The 21,338-nt window shown below is 37.5% G+C and overlaps 1 long non-coding RNA gene across 1 annotated transcript; it reads left to right on the forward strand.

Moving 5' to 3' along the window:
- Positions 1 to 1,352: 1,352 nt before the first annotated feature.
- On the forward strand, positions 1,353 to 17,905 carry LOC115340548. The gene is made up of 3 exons (XR_003923089.1): positions 1,353 to 1,939; positions 16,976 to 17,067; positions 17,685 to 17,905. It is a non-coding gene; the product is annotated as an uncharacterized LOC115340548 (long non-coding RNA).
- The last annotated feature ends 3,433 nt before the right edge of the window (positions 17,906 to 21,338 follow it).

A 21,338-nucleotide genomic window follows, 5' to 3' on the forward strand; every position in this document is an offset into this window, starting at 1 on the left:
AAGCTCTTGGTTCCCATGAAAGCCTGATATCTGTTTAATAACCAGAGATTCAGATACAATTGAAACACTTCATTTGGAGGCTTTGTCTGAGTAAAGTCCATAAAAGCAGAAGCACAAATGTGCTTTGGAACACACAAATACCTATGCAGCACACCTGGGTCCTTCTAGGTTAATAAAAGGAAATATTTACAAATTGAAAGTATCTGTTTATATGTATTAGATCATCAAACACAGGCATGTGCATTAAAAAGATTTTTTTTTAATGAAGGCTGCATTGTACTTCTAATATCTTTGCACATCAGGCATTGTTGTTTATAATTTTAACTGGAGAAAATCTCTGCGATGAATTCCAGCCACTTTCACGTTGTCAGAAAACTATTGTGAATATTTTTTGGAGGCACAGTAACCAGATGTAATGGTAAAACTTTCTACTTATGACTAAGAGATCATGTATGTTTCTGTTTACCTTTTTATAAAACACCCTTGGACATCTTTAACCTGTGAATCCTGGAAACGCTCCAAAGCTCTCATTATGCAATTGCATTGACTTTTCCCCCCCCAATCCAGATTCATTTCCACTCATCAAAATATGTGATATATTTTCATCTGGCATGTAATACAGGCAAAACTTTAAATTAATTTAAAAAGACAAGGATTTAAGTCGATCATTGGAAAAGCTTTTAAGCAGCAGCTAATTAGACAACCTTTCTTATCATTCAGCTAGATCTGAATGGTCTGTAAAGTATTTATGGCTTATCTAGTCATAGCCTTGGTGAAAGCTCAGGGTAGAAATCAGGAAAACAGATTTCTGAAAGTATTGCTTCTTAAAAAAAAAGGAGTGGAAGGAGGAATAGAGAGCTGGGATTCCCCCCTTTGTGTGACAGTCACCAGAGATGAGTGGATACAGAGGTAGGAGACAGACAAACTGCCATTGCAAGAAGGGTGGACAGGAAGGACTGCTTTCTAGCGACTGACCCTGCCATGTCTGGGCAGAGTCCCGTTTTATATACCCTGTTACACTCAGGGCTCTTCTACAGGTCTAAGTTTATTTCAAAAAAACAAGGAAGTCACAGGCCTCGTTTCCACTCAGTTTAACTTCTGCCCTTTGTTATATATATTTTTTTCTCCTTGTAATAATTATTTTTTATTCTGATGATTATTCAGAGTGGCGGGTCAGTAACACTTGCCATTAGCTGAGGTAATACCAGTCAGCTATTCCAGTTTCCTTTGCGATACACTCCGACGTGTTGTCTTCCCGTCTCAGTCTACAAGCAGGTCTGGAGGGCAAAGTGGCCCAGGTGAAAACAAAACCGCAGCTATAATACTGACGATCGTGCAACCGCACCAGAGATGAGCTAATTCTGCCTTGGCAGAGCTGGGGCCAGAGGCAATGCAGTGGATCTCTGGCAGCTGCATTTTTGCCAGAGAGAACTGATAAAAAGATTTTTGCAGTGAAATTCTAAAGGAGCTGCATCAGGAACTCCCCAACACAAATAACAGGCTGTCAGCACCGGTGTCATTTCATCTGTGCTAATATTGCAGATCTTATAGGAGCACAGAATATTCAGTAGCAACTATCCTGACTTTACTGAGGTTATATACACATTTTTACAGAGCTGTTAGTTAAAGTCTTCCTGGCTTATCTGTTAACACAGGGAATGCTTGCTGTAGGAATGAAAAATAATGAGAGTAAATTGCAATACTAAAATTAAGCAGAAAAAAAGCCTTTTGAAGTATTGCCCTGTGGGATTAGCTTAGACTAGTTTGGTCAGGTTTGGGAAGCGTTAGAAGACGGAGGATCTGAAAATGCGGAGAATCTCAGTTCTGACATGAGAGAAAAGGCATTTTACCCATCTCATCACTTACAGATGTAACACTGAGCAAGACAGAGGCAAACCTTCTAAAGGATTTCTATGTGGAAAAAAAACGTGACAAGCAGGTAAGCTAAGTATTATTCATGCTATTTCAACATTTTTAAGGCATGTTTTCTCCTAAATGCTTTATCTAATTAAATAGTATGTGCTTTACGGAGCAGGCTAGTTTCTGGGTGCCTCTGAGAGAGCAGCACTGCGGGAGAGCTGCAGGGAAGCCGGGCCACTCTCGCCAGCTGAACGAGACCAAAACACAAAACATTGGTCTGGAGGTTTCTGCTCTGGGAACCTGACAACCAGAGGCCTGCACTACAGCGGGCAGAGAGTCCTGTTGGACTGGAAAATGTGCTCTGCATACCAGAAAATGGCTAGGAAGAACTAAGGGCTAGTTTGCAACATTTAGGTGTAGCCATTATTAAGGAATGATGCAAATTCTTTCTTCCAGGAGGAAGCACCGTGGAACGTGCCCACATATTGCTTTACCTTCCCATAGCTATGCCACCTTGCACGGGGTGGTTCATGCTGCTTACCCAAGTGTGAAAGGCTGGACTCGCCCTCTCTGAAAAGCCTGGTTTTTTTCTGAGGAGATGGGGATGGAGTAAAGCTTGTGTTCCTCTGGGGGCAGAGCGAGATTCCCTCTGGCTGTCCCAGGGACTTTGCAAGAGCGACCTGTACCTCTTCTCTGCCTTTTCTGATTTGAGTCTAGTTAAATAAAAGGTTTATCCCATAATCTTTAAGCTTAATGGAACTTTTCCTCCCCTGTTTTCAGTATGATCTCAAGCGTTTGCTACCGAAGGCAGTTTTAAAAAAATTTGCTTACGTAAAAATGGGTGATTCATGCCTCTGTATACATAAAGACAATGATGGGTGAAACCCTTGTCCCCTCCTTTTTCTGTCACCAGCCAGCCTACACAGACATAGCTAGTAACTACGAAGAATAAAGTAAAAAAAAGTAAAAAATACTTGTAGGCAAATGGGGACTCCCTACATTGTTCACTTCACATTATGAAGAGGGCTTTAAAGTGGACAGAGAAGACAATCCATCTATGACGTGAGTCCTTTTACAGTGCCTGTGTTGTGCAAAATGACCTTTGTGAAGCAAAGAATCAGGCCAAAAATGTTCAAAATTCACCATTTCTGGTATGTAATGCTTATAATAATTCATGAAGACCGGTAGTATGAAATGCTAAAAGGCATCTAAGGGAAAGGATGTTCTTTTTAAGTTTTACAGCTCAAGAGAAAAACATGGGAGATACTGAGTGCAAACCTCAAACCAACTGCTAGCACAGAACTTATGCTCAGTTACACATTAAAAGGCCATATGTGGCACTATTGTTAAATTAACACTTAGAATTGCATGGTCAAGTTCTGTGTTTTTGCATGCATTGAAGGCTGTGTATTGATTCACTCAGGATGCTGCCACCTTCAGGAATTGCATTTTATGTAAATTTAAAGTAACTGTAGTTGTGAGATGAAATAGCTCTAGCAGTAATCTAAGTTTATCTAATTTGCCAGGTATGTAAACCACCTTAGATCCACACTGGATTCCCTGTTCATCTGATAGATCATCTCTGAATTTAGCCTTCATAGTCTAAGACTAAGAAATACTGAGGCAATCTAAGGCTGGTTCAATTGGTGTGCCAAGGGACTGGGTAAGGGTGTGCCATGTTAAGCAGGTACAAAAAGCTATATGAATGTGTAAATTAAAGTAAATCAACTCCGCTTTTAAATTACTCCCGCTCTGTGTATATATTCCACCAGATGGATCAAAAGGGTTAGGTGTTCAAATGTGTCTTGGAGGCACAGACTGTAGCAAAAATAGGTGTGGAACTGAAATGAGCAAAAGATACTTTTTCCATCCCTTTGAACTATTGGAGATTTTCAAATGAATCCTGTACTGCACTGAATGAAAAGGGGATCTTCCAAAGTTGGAAATGCCGTTCACATCAGAATAGTAACTATGGTAGCCCTGTAGTTAGTAGACTTTGATAGGATGTAAAACATAGTGATTTCAGTTCTTGCTTTGAATAATTAAGAACAAAGATTTGTCCCAAGGTCTTTCCTATTCCAAGAAAGTAACCTAATCAGTTGGCTGTTTTGAATGTGCCTTGCTCAGGCTCTTCTATTAGGTCTGTTTAACATATGAGTGAATCTTGCAAAAACTATGTTCACAGTATCACAAGGACCAATTTTAACTTATCTAACTTTTTGGTGTCTGTGATGTAGAAGTCTACGTCTGAGCTAGTCACACAGGCAACCTAGGGTCACCTACTCACCATCTGTAGTCAGTGGAAGTAGAGTAAATACAATCAATGCCACATAGGGCAAAATTAACCTGACCAAATGTAGGCACCAGGTTTAGGATGAGACATATCCATCAACTATGGGCCAGATCTCTGCTGACTATAAAAAAGCCTAAGCTAAGATGTTTGTATCGATGTAGTAAACATTCATTTAGTCAAAGGCACCTCACACAATTCCCCACATTAACTAAATTTCAGGGATTGGTTATGATACTTACCTTGGGTGTTTGGGAACAAAGGTTAAATGTCTCCTTTACTAATTTTCTCACATCCACCTAACCTATCAGACCTGGTCCACACTGTAAAAACAATTAAATACTTTTTGGTCAGCAAGCCTGATTCTATGATTGATCTGATTTTTGTGGGATATAGCTTCAAATTGGGCTTGTAAGCAAGTATTGTCCCAATTCTTTCTTTGTCCTTTAAACCATGTTTCAGCTGAAATAAAAAATTGCATGTATATATTTTATTACTTAATTTTCCTACAAATTTGCTCAGAAATTGAAACTTTCCTGCAAAACTGAGTGTATGCCGTAAGAAAAGGCTTTCAGCTTCTGAAAGGTATTTTTTTTTGTATCAGAAGTAGAATTCATCCTTCCTTACTTTCACTTTTAAAAAATTTCATGTAATGCAGTATTATGGCATCTGCGTATCATAACTTTAAAGTTATCATAAGAGAAAAAATGTAAATATCATTAAAATTATTATTATTCTTTGTTAGCCAGTCCCTATCTTATGCTGTCCATTTTCCAGATAATATAGTAAACAGAAAGTTAATTATCTTATAGGAAGAAAAAAATCCCCAACAACCCTGTAATATCCTTGTGTACCCTACAGATTTTACCTGCTTCAAACATCCGATGATCTCAGTTTCATAATTATATATAGGTACCTAAAATAAGACTTTGCTTTGAACTGCTTGAAATGCAACATAAAAGAACTACACACTCCAAATGCAGTATTAACTTGGCTTGCTATAATATTGGAAGGTAGCATGTGGATAAATTAATTATGGGACAGAGGGTTTGTGTCTGGCCCAAGGCTGTACCACAAACCCAAGAAAGCCCAATTTAACTTCTTGCTTAAGCCAGAGGGATTCTTTCTGGTGACTTCAATAGGAATTGGCCTGGATCCAGAATAGAAAGAGAGGATGCTATCAGGCATCAACCGCTTTGCCTTGATAGGAACCTGAGACATGTTTTTGAAGAGTTACTTTCAACGGCAAGGGAAGAGCCTTGATGATGTAAATACATGGATGCAGCCTCACCCTCAAGTACTTCACCTTTGGAATCTGAAACAAACAGGTCCCAATATAAGTTTTAAGATATTGCCCTTTCCTTTATCATCTGACTGCAACTTCTGTTGTGGCAGTATTACACCTCAGGTGTAACAAACAGCATTGTTTTTTTCTTTTTTGATGTGTGAATTTAAGAAAAAGAGTGTGAATGAAGGTGGAAATGGCAGAGGAATCTGATCAGCTGTAAAACCTGTGGAATAATAACAATTTTCATTTTAGTATCTTCTAATAGGAAGAAACATTTTGTAGTTACAGGGCAATGTTTTTGTCTTCTCCAACACCAACAGATAATTTTGTTGATTGCACTTTTCTAAGTCACTATATTTTATACAAGAATTCATAGAAAGAGAAATAAATACAATTAAAGACAAATGACAAGGCAATCCAGAAAAACTTCAAATCCAAAAGTTATGTACATTTTTATAAATACTTTTTATTTCTGTTAAGAATCTGAAAGTTGTGCTAAAAAGCTTGGATGTGAGTTAGCTCATGGAATATGGCCCTTTGGTTTCACAATTACTTGCAATAATAATAACTGTACTATGGGAAGGGCTAATTTCTATGTCCAATAGAAGACAAAAGATCCCTGCAAGGTACTTTCCAGTATAGTGGATTATGTCAACAACATGATTTCATTGTCCCAATATCATCACTGTATGCAATAACTAATGTATCAAAGGTTTGGTGAAATGGTATCTCCAGTCTATCATATTCAGGATATAAATATTTCTTTTCTTTTAGTTCTTTACTTTTCCCTTTGCAAGAAAAGGAGTAATCACTTTCTCTATAAATAAAAACATTAGAATGAAGAATAAAGAATTTTGTCAGGGGAGATTTAATTTCGTATAGCAATTTGTTTAAAGTACAGATAGTTGCAGTCATAATTGAAATATGTGCTTTATTCAAAATGTGGAGTAATATTCATTCTTGCATCCACTAAACACACAAACAAACAAAAAATCAGACAAAAACCCCAGCCGTGTTTCTTACACTTTTGTTTTCTGGTCACAATATATCTCTCAGGAAACTAACAAAATGCATTCAGACTTTATATAAATCAGCAAGTACGCCTGGTTAGTTAAAACAATCCAAAATTTACAAAATGATATCACAAGTAGGTGAAATGTTACTTTAAGTTTATGGACCTCAGAAAGTATGTGGGTGAGCTGCAGTTTAACAAGCATCTGATAACAGAGGAATGGGGCCTGGTTTTGAGCCTTTAAAAAAGGTGTGATGCGTTCACAAAATAACGAATTAACCTGTTTTTCTGTAAGGAGAAAATAACTTATTATGAACAGGCAATCTAACTATAGGCAGAAATGAGACAAACAGTTAACATTGAAATTAGCCAGTCCAAATACAGGGGTACTTTAAGTAAGTTTCTTTTTTATATGCATTTCAGATCAGTTTTCAGTTATATAAAGGTACGGACTGAGTGTAAGTCTACCAAATAATAAAATACTTCTTTTTTCTAGAGAGATGAGTTTACTTTTATGAGTTTAGAGGCTGAAGCCCAAGGCCCAGGAGTTCCCATCTTTTATTCTCTCCCCTGACATCAATTACTTCTGCAACTGAAGAAGTGTGGCAAGACACACCGCTTCCCAGGATCTGTTTTTCCCTCTGAAAACCAAACGGACCATATAACAGTATTTAAAAAGCCACTGTGAGTGCTCAAGTAGTTAATGTTTCTGCAATGCTTTAGGCTTCCCCAAAACCAGACTTGCAAGTTACGGTATCCTATAAGTAATACAGAACTTCACTATTTGGCAGTCATGAAAACCTTGAGGGCCTTCACACAGAGCCTGTTCAAGGCTTTTTGGAAATATATGCTTAATTTGGGGAGTGAGAGTGGCTGGGTGAGGCAGAGGGAAAAGGGACTAGCATTAGGAGGCTGTTCCTGTGTCAAGGGGGGCCAGTGGTGTTCTCAGAGAGGTCTATCTCTGCGGGAGTTAGGGAGGGATGGGAGAGATGGTCCAGGAGGGTGAAGGTAAGGAAAGAAAGCTAGGCAGGCACACTGCCCATGTTGAGAGGCTGGGAGATGTTCACAAATGACATGGAAAAGGGTCTTCCTCTGTTTTGTCTCAGACCACCTCTGTATAGAGATCCTCCCACAGATCCTCCCACAGTTTCACTTATCTTGACATTACCTCCCTCTTCTTCTACTTTCTTCTTCCTGCAGCAGCTTTGAACAAGTTATGATGCCTCCTCTGGGTCTCCTCTTCTTTGGACTAAGCAATACAAGTTCTTTCAAACTGTTATCATAGGCCAAGTTTCTCAGGCCTTTGATCGACCTTGTAGCTCTCTTGTAGGCATCTTACAAATGACCCACATGAAATAAGCCTTATCAGAGATTAGGAGGTCAGAAAGTTGGGTTGTATGTCTTACAAACAGTGCTTCTGTTTATATATCAGGGTTATCAGGATAATAATAATTTTGTTGTTCCTATCGGTTGTTTTCTGCAGTAGTTGAAAACCTTGGATCCAATTCAGCTCGTGAACCTCAAAAACTTAGAGCCTATTTTGCATACTTGTTGCTTAGTTAGCCATTCTCCATCTCATATTTGTGAAGCTAAGTATTTTTATGCGGAAGCAGTATATTTTTGACATAACTCACACAGGTGGAGTTACTTCCTCCTTTAAAATTTAAAAACTACATGTACTGCTGAATAATGTTAAAGTCAAACTTATTGTTGTTACACTGAATAGAATTCATTCCCATAGATACAAATATTCTAGTAGTAAAACTGAATATGTATTTTGTGTTTGCATGTGTTCATGTGGGTTGAATGGAGTACTTGAGTATGTGGAAATCATGTTAATAAATCGCTACTAGCATTTGTACATCAACATGCATGTTGCAGCTTGGTTTTCATAGCATTCCACTAACACGGATCAGAGCATTCCTTACTCTTTTCAATACCTGTTAGCCTTGTTTAGGAGTACAACACATCTGCATATCTCTGGAAAAAAAAGAAGGAAAAGAAAGCCTAAACTGGTATGAAAGCTTTTAGTCTTTACAGTTTTCTGAAGGTGGAATACATTTGCTGTTTGACATTCATTTACAGAATATTGTTTTCATTTGGCTTTTTGCAAAAAGAGAGATAAGTAAGGGTGGGCAAAACTGGCTGGAGGTAGATTTGGTTTGCTAAATCATTCCTCCTGGATTTCATTTAACCACACAAAGGACAACTGAGTGTTTCAGATCTGAGTTGTATTTTCTATAATCTTTGAGGTAATGGTTATCATGAAAGTGATAAACACACCAGGAAAACATAAACAATGAAAAGGACAACTTGTCTTCTTCAGGTTTGATGTGGTTTGATATGGTGCAAATATGGTAAATTGTGAAGAAATGTATCAGCGAGCTCTGGAGAACTTCAGAGATTGTGCAGAACCTTATGGCATACAGACTTAAAAGACAGAACAAGATACTGCCTGTTGCTTAGCTTTGACTGAATAACACAGTCAAAGAAAACACCAGAAAAATAGTCTTGACAAGTTACTCTCTACTTAATTGGCACGCAATCCAATGTGTTTCATCATGCATATTAATATTTTTGAAGAATAGTGAGTAGGCTTGTTTCTCAGTTCACTTCGTTACTATCAATGCTATCAAGAGCTGTTTCAAAAAAATCAACAGTATTATGCAGATCTAAAAGATGCAGTTGATTAGGAAACAAGGCCCACTGTGCTTACAGTTGTTCACAGAAGGTGCCATTAAGTAGTTATTCTCTACTCCATTAGTCTCTACTACATCTTTCCTTGTACAGTCATTTATAAAGTGAGAAGTAGCAATTATATATTTCATATTACAAGTGTTTATAACTGTAATTATTTTCTGCACACTTTCCACAGGGAAAAATTCCTACCTAAGCTAGAGTTCTTGATTCGGAAGGTCATTTTGGCTGAGTAAGGACTCTAGCATTTGAATGTCAATCAAAATATTTTGGAAGACTGCAAAGGGAGTTAAATTGTTCTGGAGACATCTTCTTTTTTATTTTTCAAAGCATTTCCTGTCTGAAAGACTACTATGGCAAATGACATACAACATGGTCATGCTTATAAAGTAGGCGTGAATGACAGTGCTCCTGGTTGGCCCAAAATTATTTATTATGCATTACGCTGACTAATGATACTAAAAGTAAGGACAAAAATAGCTAATATTTCTCATATAAAATAAGTTACTGAAATCTTAGATGTAATTAACTCTTTCCTAAGAGTAATTTCTTGGGATGGAAATAAGCTATCTTCATTGACCATAATTAAATGAAATATTAAAACTATGATACAACACACTAACAGTTTACTATCTCCTAAGTTAATGTTCAAAGCTGCATCAGGGGAGGCTCAGACTTGACATTAGGAAGCATTTCTATACTGAGAGGGTGGCCAAACACTGGAACAGGCTTCCTAAAGAGGTGGTCAATGCCCCAAGCCTGTCAGTGTTTAAGAGGCATTTGGACAATGCCCTTAATAACATGCTTTAACTTTTGGTCAGCCCTGAACTGGTCGGACATTTGGACGAGATGATAATTGTAGGTCCCTTCAAACCAAAATGTTCTGTTCTGTTCTGTTCTATTCTATTCTGTTCTGTTCTGTTCTAAGATCAGTCATACCTCGAGACGCTTCTTTTTTATCATTTTTGTGCCATCAGCCATTTTTGGCTTCAGTTTGTAGAGAATGTGCTGTCACACTTGGAGAAAAATCTTTTGTTAATTATTACGACTGGAATTAAAAGAGAGAGGACCTTGAGCCTCAGAACTGTCTCAGGAGGCTCAGCTGAGAAACAACTGTACTTAAAGACTGACAAAGAGTAATCAAACAACAGATAAGGACTGAAATACTGTTGGGTGGTAACCAGACAAACACTAAAATAAATTTTTGACAAACATGTTTATCTTTTCAATACTTGGAAAGAAGCAAATATTAAACAGAAAAGAAACTGACAGATCTCCTGCACTAAATGCAGGCTCAATTCATTATCTTCAAGTTTTTGTATAAAAACATTGACAACTAATCTGTCATAGAACAAAAAAATTGTTTTGAAATGGTACTATAGATCAAAGAAGAAATATCTACCCTAAATGATCAAATATTAGTATTAACTATACCATAAACCAGTGTATGAAGCAGTGAAAAGGCTACACAAAGGACTGCAACTGTGAGCTTGTTTTTACATTCAATACCTATTCAGCAACAGAATGAGAAAAAATTATTTTGTCATGTGTTTTTATTACTGACAGGACATTTAAGTCACATTCCATTTGCTTTGGAGGAAGAAAAGCACAGAGAATTTGATGGGCTTCCATATCAGATATATTGAGGAAAAAAACACACTTGTGAACTACACACACAATCCAAAATGCCATTAAAAAGTTACAGTATTATAACTTTTGCATTTGTAGAAACACTGAATTTTCATTTGCTGGCTAAAGGGATATGATCTTTTTGTTATCTATATTACTCATTCTTTCAAAAATAACTGCATGCTTTGCTTATTATTTCTGTGAACTTTAATTTTTATGGAAGCTGGTATCATACCGACAAGAGAAGAATCCTGCCACCTCCATTTGTTTTGCTGAGTGTTCTTTTTTTTCCTAGCTCTCACTCCAGAGTATCTAGCTCTGTAGAGCTGTAGTTCTCCAAGGACTAAGCAACACCTTAGATGACAGAGCAGCTAATGCACCCCGAGTCCTGCTCTGGCACCTCAGGTGGGCTAGGACAAGGCCAGCATTGCCAGCAGCTGGCCATGGATCTGGATGCTTCCCTAGCGAAAACATGGAGATTGAGTCTACCCGGAGGAATGGCGTGGGAGGGGTGTTAGTATGTATTCTACTTACATTATCAGTCCTAAATAGCCCAGTAAAACAGTATTAACAGCAAAGACCTATTGTTTACCTGACTACATAGAAATACTTCCAGAAAAAATGATTCCTGTTAATGAAAAAAAGTGCTTAGAAATAATTCTGGAATAAATCATTCTTGCTCACTAATCAAAGCAGAATTTTTTTAAATGGACATGTGATTACCAGTGCAGGAAACTTCTTACTTATAATAATATTTGTGATTTTTATATTTATTCTCATATGTACTGCATGTATGTTGCATATATGTTGTACATATGTATAAAAAATCCATACGTAAAAGACACATTTTCAAACAAATAAAAAAATACTTCTTAACTAACTTAGGCGACCAGTGTGCTCTATTTGCTGTCTGAAGGTGATAACCACATAGGGCAATAAAACATTGCACAATCCTAAAATATTTCACCTAGCAAGCGTGAATTGTATTTAACACCACAGAAGTGAACCGTGAGCCTCTTGTGAAGAAGCCTGCATCTGCAACCATCAGCACAGCCTGGAAATCAGCTCTGCTTGCTTCTTTAAAGAGGTGATCACAGCATTAAGTGAAAAAGAATATGTAAAGAAGAGCCATGGAGCGTGGCCTAGCTAACCACAAGAAGTTAGGTACAATCTTGCCTTTCTAAAGTGAGTCTTATTTCAGACTCTTATGGACAAACCAGCTGGGACAAAGTAACAGCTTAACTCGTTTAACGAGTTCCGTTTTATTTAGAGTAAAAGGTAAAGTTTACATTGAAGCCTGAATTCTCCTGTATTAACTCAGTCCTGTTATGCTCCCTAGTTCTTTGCCAGTTCTGCAATTACAAGTACCTCATACTAAAACAAATACCGAGCCACTTTAAAAAGGATAGAAATGGGGATGTCTGCCCCACCTTTCTGCTCGTGGTTGCTTCCCCACAGCCGGGTCACAGAAGTGGACATGAACCAGTTCCTCAAGCATGGCAGTTCACAGCCCGGCATGTTAACACCAACCAAAGTGGATTAACCAAAGTGGTGGTTAATGCACCCAACCGTGAATTACAGCAGCCAAACGCTGGCCCAGTCTTGCTGACTCTGTGAGAAATCTGAGGGGGGAAGAAATTCTTACACCTTCTGTTATCTCGTTCCTTATAGATTATAGAGGTTTCTCATCTTTTCCCACTAAGATTTTTTTGCTGACGGGCACCGTCATTCTCAAACCTGTAACTGAGCAGGAATTGTGTTTTGTCCAGGGTTTGCGCTGGAGCATGTGTAATACTAGGGCAGAATTTTATAGGCAACAGGGCAAATGAGGGAGAAAGAACAAAAATTACATAGTGATTCTTTGAGCACGCAAGTGAAAAGTTCATGCTAGAGTCACAGCTTTTAAAAAACCATACTCGAGAAATAGGGAAGCACACCGCACGTGCAGCAGGAACAGAAGACTATAAAAAGAGCTGTGCAGTGTGATTGGAAATGAGGCTAATGAGGAGACCTGAGGAGCAGGCTACCTCTGAGCTATGGGCTGGACAAATCACTCGGTCCTCCAGTTTTGTTGCCACCAACCCTGTTAGCAAAAGTTTTAGAGTGCTTGAATATATGAATCCTGAACTAAAATGCTAACTGAAGTGGATTTTAGCTTACCAAAAGCATTTTGCGTGGGTCTTAAAAAGAAACCGCGTACTGAACATGTTACTGGGTATCTCAGCATGAGAGACTGCATGTAGCGAAGCAAAACCACATTCCCCTACTATTCAAGTCTTAAAAATTTTATTGCCCATTAAATATTTGTTTTCTCAGCCTGAAGCTGAAACCACAGCACTGTAAACATTGTTAACAAATGCTATTTGAGGTTTTGACTGAAACCTCACTCAGATGCGAGATTCATCGGACTTTCTCGGAGAATCAGTCGTGAGTCTGAGCACAAAAACAAGCCCGGGTCATGACAGGCTGCAAGTATCGTGCTGCTGGGGCTGAAAAGCTGTGTGGGCTTCTCTCTTCAGGAGGGAGGTGGGGAGTGCCCCCCACCCGGGATGTCCCTCTGGCTCAACTTCTCCCAGGCAAGTCCCACACCTGGGACTCTGTGTGCTGGAGCCATCGTTGCTGAGCAGAGGGTGCAAGAAGAAGGAGTCACAGCTTTTTTTTGCAGTTTGAAATTAAGGAAAGTCTTCTATTCAGAGCCTCCTGGCATTCCATGGGATCAGAAAATCATCATTTTTGTCCTTAGAAATGTGCTTTTGGGTTTTTTTTTGAAATAAAAATGGACAAACCAATTGAATTGATTTAAAAATGATCTGGTAAAAAAAGGTGAAACTTAATGTGTTAAAGCAGCATTATTTTTTTAATACCTTTTTAGACATTTAGTCCAAGCCTAGTATGGAACTCCCTAGAGTTGACATTAGAGAATAAACCATTCCGTGTTTCCGATACAGCTGCGTAAAAGCTTAAGTGAAGAGAAATACATGCATGAATGTATTTTCATGAGTTATATGTGGAAACAGGAGTACCTGCGACTTCATTTTTGTTTGTAAGGAAAAATATTAATGTATTTTTATCAGATATATTATAATATGGTCATCACAAAATGCTGAGGAAGTGTTGCTAAAAGGCTGTTTCTACCTGCCTATAAAGCTCTTATTTCACTGAAACTCCTGCATAATGTAGAAGGGATATTTATTATTCTAATTTCACTAAAACTCCTGCATAATATAGAAGGGATATTTATTATTCTAAATTAATCTAGCTCATCAACATTTTATTTTTAAAGTAGTTTAATTAAAAAAAATTCAGAAAGTGTAAAAAATGTTGCTTTTTGAATATGTCAATATTGAAAGCAAAATCAAATTGAAGTGCCCCCATCTTGAATTTCTCTTTGGGTCTGCAAGTTAGCCTGACTTCTTCAACACTCTAAAAGGTATGAGAGAATTACAATTCACAGATACTTGCCTGATGATTTATCCACTAGTCAGATGGTTACTTCTTAGTGGTATCAACAGCATCAGTTCAGTAAATCTGAATATTCGTGTGAGGAGTGTGACTAAAGCAAGTTCAACAGCCCAGTCATACAGTTACATGTTATTGAAGAACTACATATAGCAAAAAGTTAGCACTCACAACAATGTGTTGGGCCTATTTTAATAACTGAATACACAATGTGTTGGGCCTATTTTAATAACTGAATACACAATGGTCTAGTAAACTCAGTTCAGTCAGTGAGGAGACCAAGTTTCTAATAATTTTGTATGAGAATAATTTTTCTAATTGTCTTAGAGTTTTAATACATAGTTGGCATACATTTTTTTTTAAATCAGAAGCAATCATTGCTACATAAGGTGAAAGAAGCAAAGTCTTCTATTCTTGACAATCTTCATAACAACATGGGCATTTCCCATGTATATTTGCAGAACTTAATGATAGCAGAGCTCTACAACATTAAGTATAAAGGTAGAAACTGTGAATTTTTCTAAATTACAGTTACAAATTCATTCACTTGGGATATTACATTGGTATAAACAAGAGAAGAATGTAGCTAACAATCTTCAAAATGGCAAACAAATAACCAATTAATTCTATATTGTTATAATTCTTATTGCATGTATAAGATAGACAGAGAAGTTCAGGGATTTGCCCAAGGCCACAGGTAGAGCTGGAAATGCATCAAGGATTAAAATGGAGGACAAACTGATTATCATTCAGTTCACACTTCTTGTAGACTGTCCAGCAAAGACCATATGCAGCTAGATGAGACACATGAGACTATTTGACCCTTTCTCTTATTTAATTAAACTTGTCAAAAAAAAAAAAAAAGGGTATTATGTGTAAAAAAATAAATAAACATACACGTTGTAAACAATTCATTTATTTCATTTTAAAGTCTTTAACAACTGTACCTACTAAATAGGTCAGGTAAAGATTCTGCTCCGTCAGCACACTAATTGTTGTACACATTGTTCTGATGCCATCAAGAAAGAATGTGTCATTGGGTTTCATCTTTTACGTGAAAGAAAGAAAAAATAACAAATCCTAAAAGTGATTAAACCACACCAGAATGAACAATGGAGAAACATAATTGAATGGTGAGACTTAACAACATATATTTTTACCATATATATATATACACACATGAGAGATATATATACATGTATACTTACACACACATATATATTTGTTGCAGTATGTATGCAAGAGTAAAGATTTTATCGCCTGCAACATCAGGATAACGCATAAACTCTATAACTTGGTTCTAGCTGTATAAAGACAGATCAAAGATTCAGCCCAGGTGTGGCTCTGGAGTTTCATTGCTCAAGGCTAATTATTCACAAAAAGTCCCCACCCTAGAGAGTTGTCTAGCAGGTTTATCTTTTGGCTGGTAGACATTTTAGAGAAGACACTACCTAAGCTCAGCTACTTTGTATGACACACTCCAGCATCCAAAAACAATTTCACAGATTTTATGAGATATTTGACCAACTGCAGATTACATGTGAATGTAGTTTTCTCTCCCAGAAGCAGACAGGAATTTTCAAGACCTGGAGCTCATGCTGAGCTCTAATTAAAACCAATTTCAGTGAATAGGCAAAAGCACAATACTGTAAAGACTGCTGAAACTTTTAACTTCATAAAGAGCAAACCTACCAAAAACATTTATTCTGAACATGACCAAAATACGTGGAACATACTACATACAACAAAATACCTTATTTAAGAATGCACTAACTATCATCATAGTTTAAAAAATGACTTTTAGAGACCTTTTTTAAAGACAGCCTCTACCTTTATATGCTTATGATCAACTGTGATCAAGACTGCTCCAGTCTGTCTCAAAAAAACTCCAACAGATTTATTGTCATAGCTACAAGGAGGATTAGCAAAGAAAAACAATAGCACTTTTATACAGATAATTACTCTGTTCTGGCCACCAAGTTAAAGCTAAAGCAGCAGAGACAGTCCTGTTTCCTGTTGCAGTGCTCTGAATCTGTTCAATGTTTTCTTTCTGGATTTCTTTCTAATGGTACAGTTGGACCATTCAGGAACCTCACTCAATTATTTGAGCAAGAACTCTATGGAAAACATTAACCTTATTTCTCAGTAGTAGCAGCCCATTTATTAAAATGGTTACCAATATTTTATTTAAACAAACTATTTTTTCCTAGCAGTTGAGATTGTGGGGACACTAGTTCTGCCTGTCTCTGCTCTCATTTGAAATATGTTTTTTTTCTCCTTGCTGCCCTGGTATTTCTATATCTACCTGTTAGAAATGTCATGATAGTACTGAAAAGTACCAGCATCTGTCACTTATAGTTTTCAAGAGGTAAGTAAGCTAAGCCGTCAATTTGCATGAATATTTGAATTTAACAATAAAAGTTGAGATTCTTACTCAGTAAAAACTGTCCTGGAAGACAATACAATTTCCATCTGACTCAGGAATGAGTAACAATTTCACAGAAGAGGACATCTGAAGAACTTTTTGTCGTCCAATAATATTACAAACATCAACAAATCAATAAAATATGTTTGTAAGGAAGGTGTTATGTTTTGGGATGTAGATACTTTATTAGAGGAAAGAGACATATATATGAGTGATTATGTGAGGTCTTCCTGGGATCAGAAAGGCTGGGTTTTTAATGCTGTGTTTAGTCCACTATATTACACCTGCCATAAAATATTGCATCCACTTATTAAGGGCTATCCCTGCATAGAGAGAGGCTGACTGGGTCACTGGACAGGATGCTCTGGTATGGCCACAGGCCACCAAAGACTGGCTTCCTCTTTAAGGTAGGTAGGTAGGCAACTATCCTCTTCCCTCCATAAAAGCAATATTTTAGCCAATTAACTTTATTAGGTGGTTATAACTCCCATGAATAGGTAAACAGAAACTGTTTCTGTGTTTTGTGGCTTCACAGGATTCAGCCTTTCAGGAAGGTGGAATCTGTGTTGAAATGTCAATGCATTTAACACTTTTGATACCAATGAGAAAGCTTGGTATGACTCTTTTAGCAGAGTAAAAATAAAGTTGTAATAAATTAAATAACACTTCTTGAGGTAATTCTGACTCCAGGTGTGATTCTCCCTTTTGTTCAGTTTGTGCATGATCTTGGCTATTTGTATCAGATTAGAAGATCACAAAGACCCCTTCATTCCTTTACACCAATGAATTCATTTCTTCCTCAGTTCCCATCTATGAGCTGTGTAATTGGAAAAATATTGTATTACTACACATTGGATGGCACTTTCTGTCACTTTCTGAGCAGACTAATGTATTTTTAAGTTCTTTTTTTTCAGTTCAACAATATGATGTAGAAGAATTCGAATAGTAATAGCGTGAAGTAGCTTAATCTTCTTGTCATTTTTACATATGTGTTTATGTACATGCTCTCCTCACTATGTTACAGCTGGGCTTTTGGCAAGAGTACAGCTTTCTGGAAGTCCAACAGAAAACAGTAAGTTCAAAGAGATTCTTCATTATGTCATCAGAACAACTTCTGTAAGTGACAGCAGCTTGGAGGAGGAAGTGGATGTTACCTGGGATCTTAGGAATGGATGCATGAGACTGGCTTGATCCATCAGACCAGGGATTCATCCTAACAAACACAGTCTTGGCATAGATGGAGAAATAATGTTATTTGAAATAAATAAGAACTTTAAAAGCTTGATTGTGATATCATTTACTTGATTTTGGGTCTTGTGTGTGATATGAGACTTGCGAGTGATGAGATGCTTAAGATGGTTTTAATCAGAGCAATCAGGTGGTCTTCTAGCTATAATGTAGGCTGTTAATATGGATTTTGATGACCACCCATAAGCCCCAATGGTTAAAATGCAAAGTCTTGTGAAGAAGGCATATGGACGGTGATCTGAAAGTTAATCACAGACTACTAGTTATTCTATATTAATTATTAGTACTTTTCTGTTCAGTAAAATGAAGACACTGAAAAAAGTGTATAGGAGTAGTCTCTGTCACTTGATGTCATACCATTAGTGAAGCCTTTTTTTCAATTATCTAATAGCAAAAGGCTGGTCTAATTTATAGCACATGCTATGTAAGGAAGTTAGATATAAGCTACCTGACCTTGGGCTCAAATACATGTGGACTATCATAGCTTGCATGCCCGGTAACTCCACTCAGATGGGTGGGGATTAAATAAACACTAAATAAATAGTGTTTATAATAGCTTATACTGTATTTAGTGTAAATAACTCTAAATAAACATCATATAAAACAGCGTAACAAGATGACACAATTTACTTGCGGTGTTGTCCACAGGACATGTATCACTACTTCCTCTGGGAAAAGGGAAAGGAGGGAGAGGAAGAGGCAGCAGAGAGCTCTCTCAGGGACACAGTGCCTCCTGAGGGTACCCGAAGGTGAGCTAGAGCTCACTGGCTCAGAGATCTGACCTGAATTGTTTGTCACGCTAGCAAGGAAATAGCAGGAAGGAGCTGATGTTGTGCATAAATATGTGAACATGTGTAGTTCACTTGTGCACACGTGGAATTGGCAACAGAAAATCAGAATGTGAAGAATTTTGTAGACTAAATGTGACTGGAGATTTCTAGTTTTCTTTTAAAGTTATGTATTTTGGATGGGAGAGGAGGGAAAAGAAGCAGTGCAGAAAGAGAAACTGGGCTATATGAATTCACAGTGTTTTCAGGAACTTTGCAAGTATTTAAGAAGTTAAAGCTGCTAAATAAGAACCAGAACGTTAATTTTTTCATGAGCTTCTGCAGATGACACACCTTATTTTAACTGATTATTATACAAATCATGAACTATGAAGATAATTGCTTCCCTGGCCAAATGACAAAGGAATTCTTATTTCCAGTATATGCCCTGTTGAATGCCGAAGGCATTGTACATGCTAAGGCTAATGCTTTGCTGTATAATAGACACCTACTGATTAGTAGTTCTCAAGCTTAATTTGGTTATGGTATGATAAATTAGGGAGTGTCTTTCTAAGTAAAACTGACATAATGCTTTTTTTCCACTGGAACTAAAATAAATCTGTGCTTCCAATACAGCACCTCCAGAAAAGTTAATTAGATTAAAATTAAGGCATCTTTTGCATTTCGTGTATTTGACAATTTTAAAAAATGATCCCATTCTTCTCATGTTTGAGTGTTGTGCCTCTCTAATTGTTTTCCAAAGTTGCATAAAGCAACATGACTACCAGGCTCACGTGTGGCTCCTTTGCCTATATTTCTCCTCAGGGGAATTTATGTTTTTTTTCTTTACATTCTACTAATGTTTTTATTTGTAAGAAGCCAAAGATGACTGCCTTTAATGATTTGGCTTCAGTGTGGGATACACACATTTCTCTAGTTTGAACCCTAGCAAAGGGGAGGAAACTAAATGCATTTACCTGGGGGAGGTTTCTCAGAAGCCTGATGCTGGAGCGTCACTGTAAAGGGAATAGACGATGATTATACTGATGGTGTCTCACTGGTGACAGGAGGAGAGAGAGAGCATAATGTCCGCTGCTGGAATGAGAGTGGGCTCTCTGTTTTGGGGAAAGTTTGTAACAGAGAGAGAGGGAAGTGTTTTTATATGCCTTGGACCTAAATGACTGCCCAGCAATCAGCTAAGGCAGGAAAGCACATGCAGCTGGCTGTTATTTTGTCTGGTTATGTAGCTCTTTCTCGTGCTTGATAAAGATTGATGAGGTTTTGAACCCTTGCCAAAAATATACCTGTGTGACTCAAATCAAGTGTGTCCTTGAAAGATGAGCTACACAGCTTGAAAGCCTTTGAGATTGATGCTGTGAGAAAGAACAAGAATTCGGGAACTGGGTCCAGCTTAATCCAGTGGGCTTGGGCAGTCCCATATCCTGCAGCAGGCAGGAGTCCATGCCGAGCAGGTGACCACAGTAAGGCCCTGAGGTCTGCTCAGACGAGCAGATGCTGAGGAGCCTGGTGGATCCCCTAGGTGTGCACAGCAACTTGGTATAAAATGTTCTGAGATTAGTGGTTTTACACCTGTTTACCTGCCCTAAATAACCTCTGAATATCCTCACTAAAGCATAAGGACAAGAAGCCAAATTGCTGCAGAAAATATGTAAAATGCATGCCAGAGCAAATACATGAACCATGCAAAAAATATTTGTGCAGGCAAATAAGGGGCTTTACAGGCATCAAAGCAGTAGGAGGGAGAAACTTTACACCATCCTCTGTGATATGTTTTCACTGTGCTGTTCATGTGGGAGTACTTACTAAAAATCAAAGGTCACCTTTCAACAGAGGAAATGAATAACGTATTCACACACAGCCTTATTATTCCCACTTAGCTAGAAGATAAATATAACTGTTATTTATATATTTTGTGGATTCTGTCTTTATATTTGTGGGTCACACAGTAAAACCCCACAGATGTTACATTACAGACTCCACCTTAAATTTAATATCCCGTGAGGACAATAAGGCTCATATGATGAGGAGAAGGTGAGTCTTTGGTGTTCCTACCATTACTGGCCTAATACTATAAGAATATCAAAATAAAATTGAGTTAGTACTTAAATCAGTGGTATTCCTGTAATGGAGGTTGTAAATCAAGCCATATAACTAGCATGGATGTCTACACATATTTCAGCTTGGATTCTCTAGTAGACAAGCATTGTCTCAGCAAAGATGTGAAAGAAATATTTGAATTTCATTAATAACTATTTTTAGTTATTAATAAGCAAGTTATTAAAAGAATGAATGAAAAAGAAGAAGGAAGGAAAGAGACAAATGTCCAAATGATAAATACATGAAAAGCAGAATCCTTTTCTAGTTACAGAAGCACGGAATGGTTGAGATGGGAAGGGACCTCTGGAGATTGCCTAGTCCAACAACAGTCAAGCAGAGTCACCTACAGTGCATTGCCCATGACCTAGTCTTATGCTAGCTACTTTAATTTATCAAGAAAACATTCCCTACCGTTGGATCTGTTATCTCTCTAGCTTTCTATAAGATTGGAAGTTATAGGTGGATGTTAGGAAGGATGCATCATCTACCCTCTCCAAGTTCACAGCAAATACCAGCTGTCATTCTTTCTAGATAAAAGTTTTTAA

This window comes from Aquila chrysaetos, chromosome 4 (assembly GCF_900496995.4).
Source record: "Aquila chrysaetos chrysaetos chromosome 4, bAquChr1.4, whole genome shotgun sequence".
Classification (NCBI taxonomy): domain Eukaryota; kingdom Metazoa; phylum Chordata; class Aves; order Accipitriformes; family Accipitridae; genus Aquila; species Aquila chrysaetos.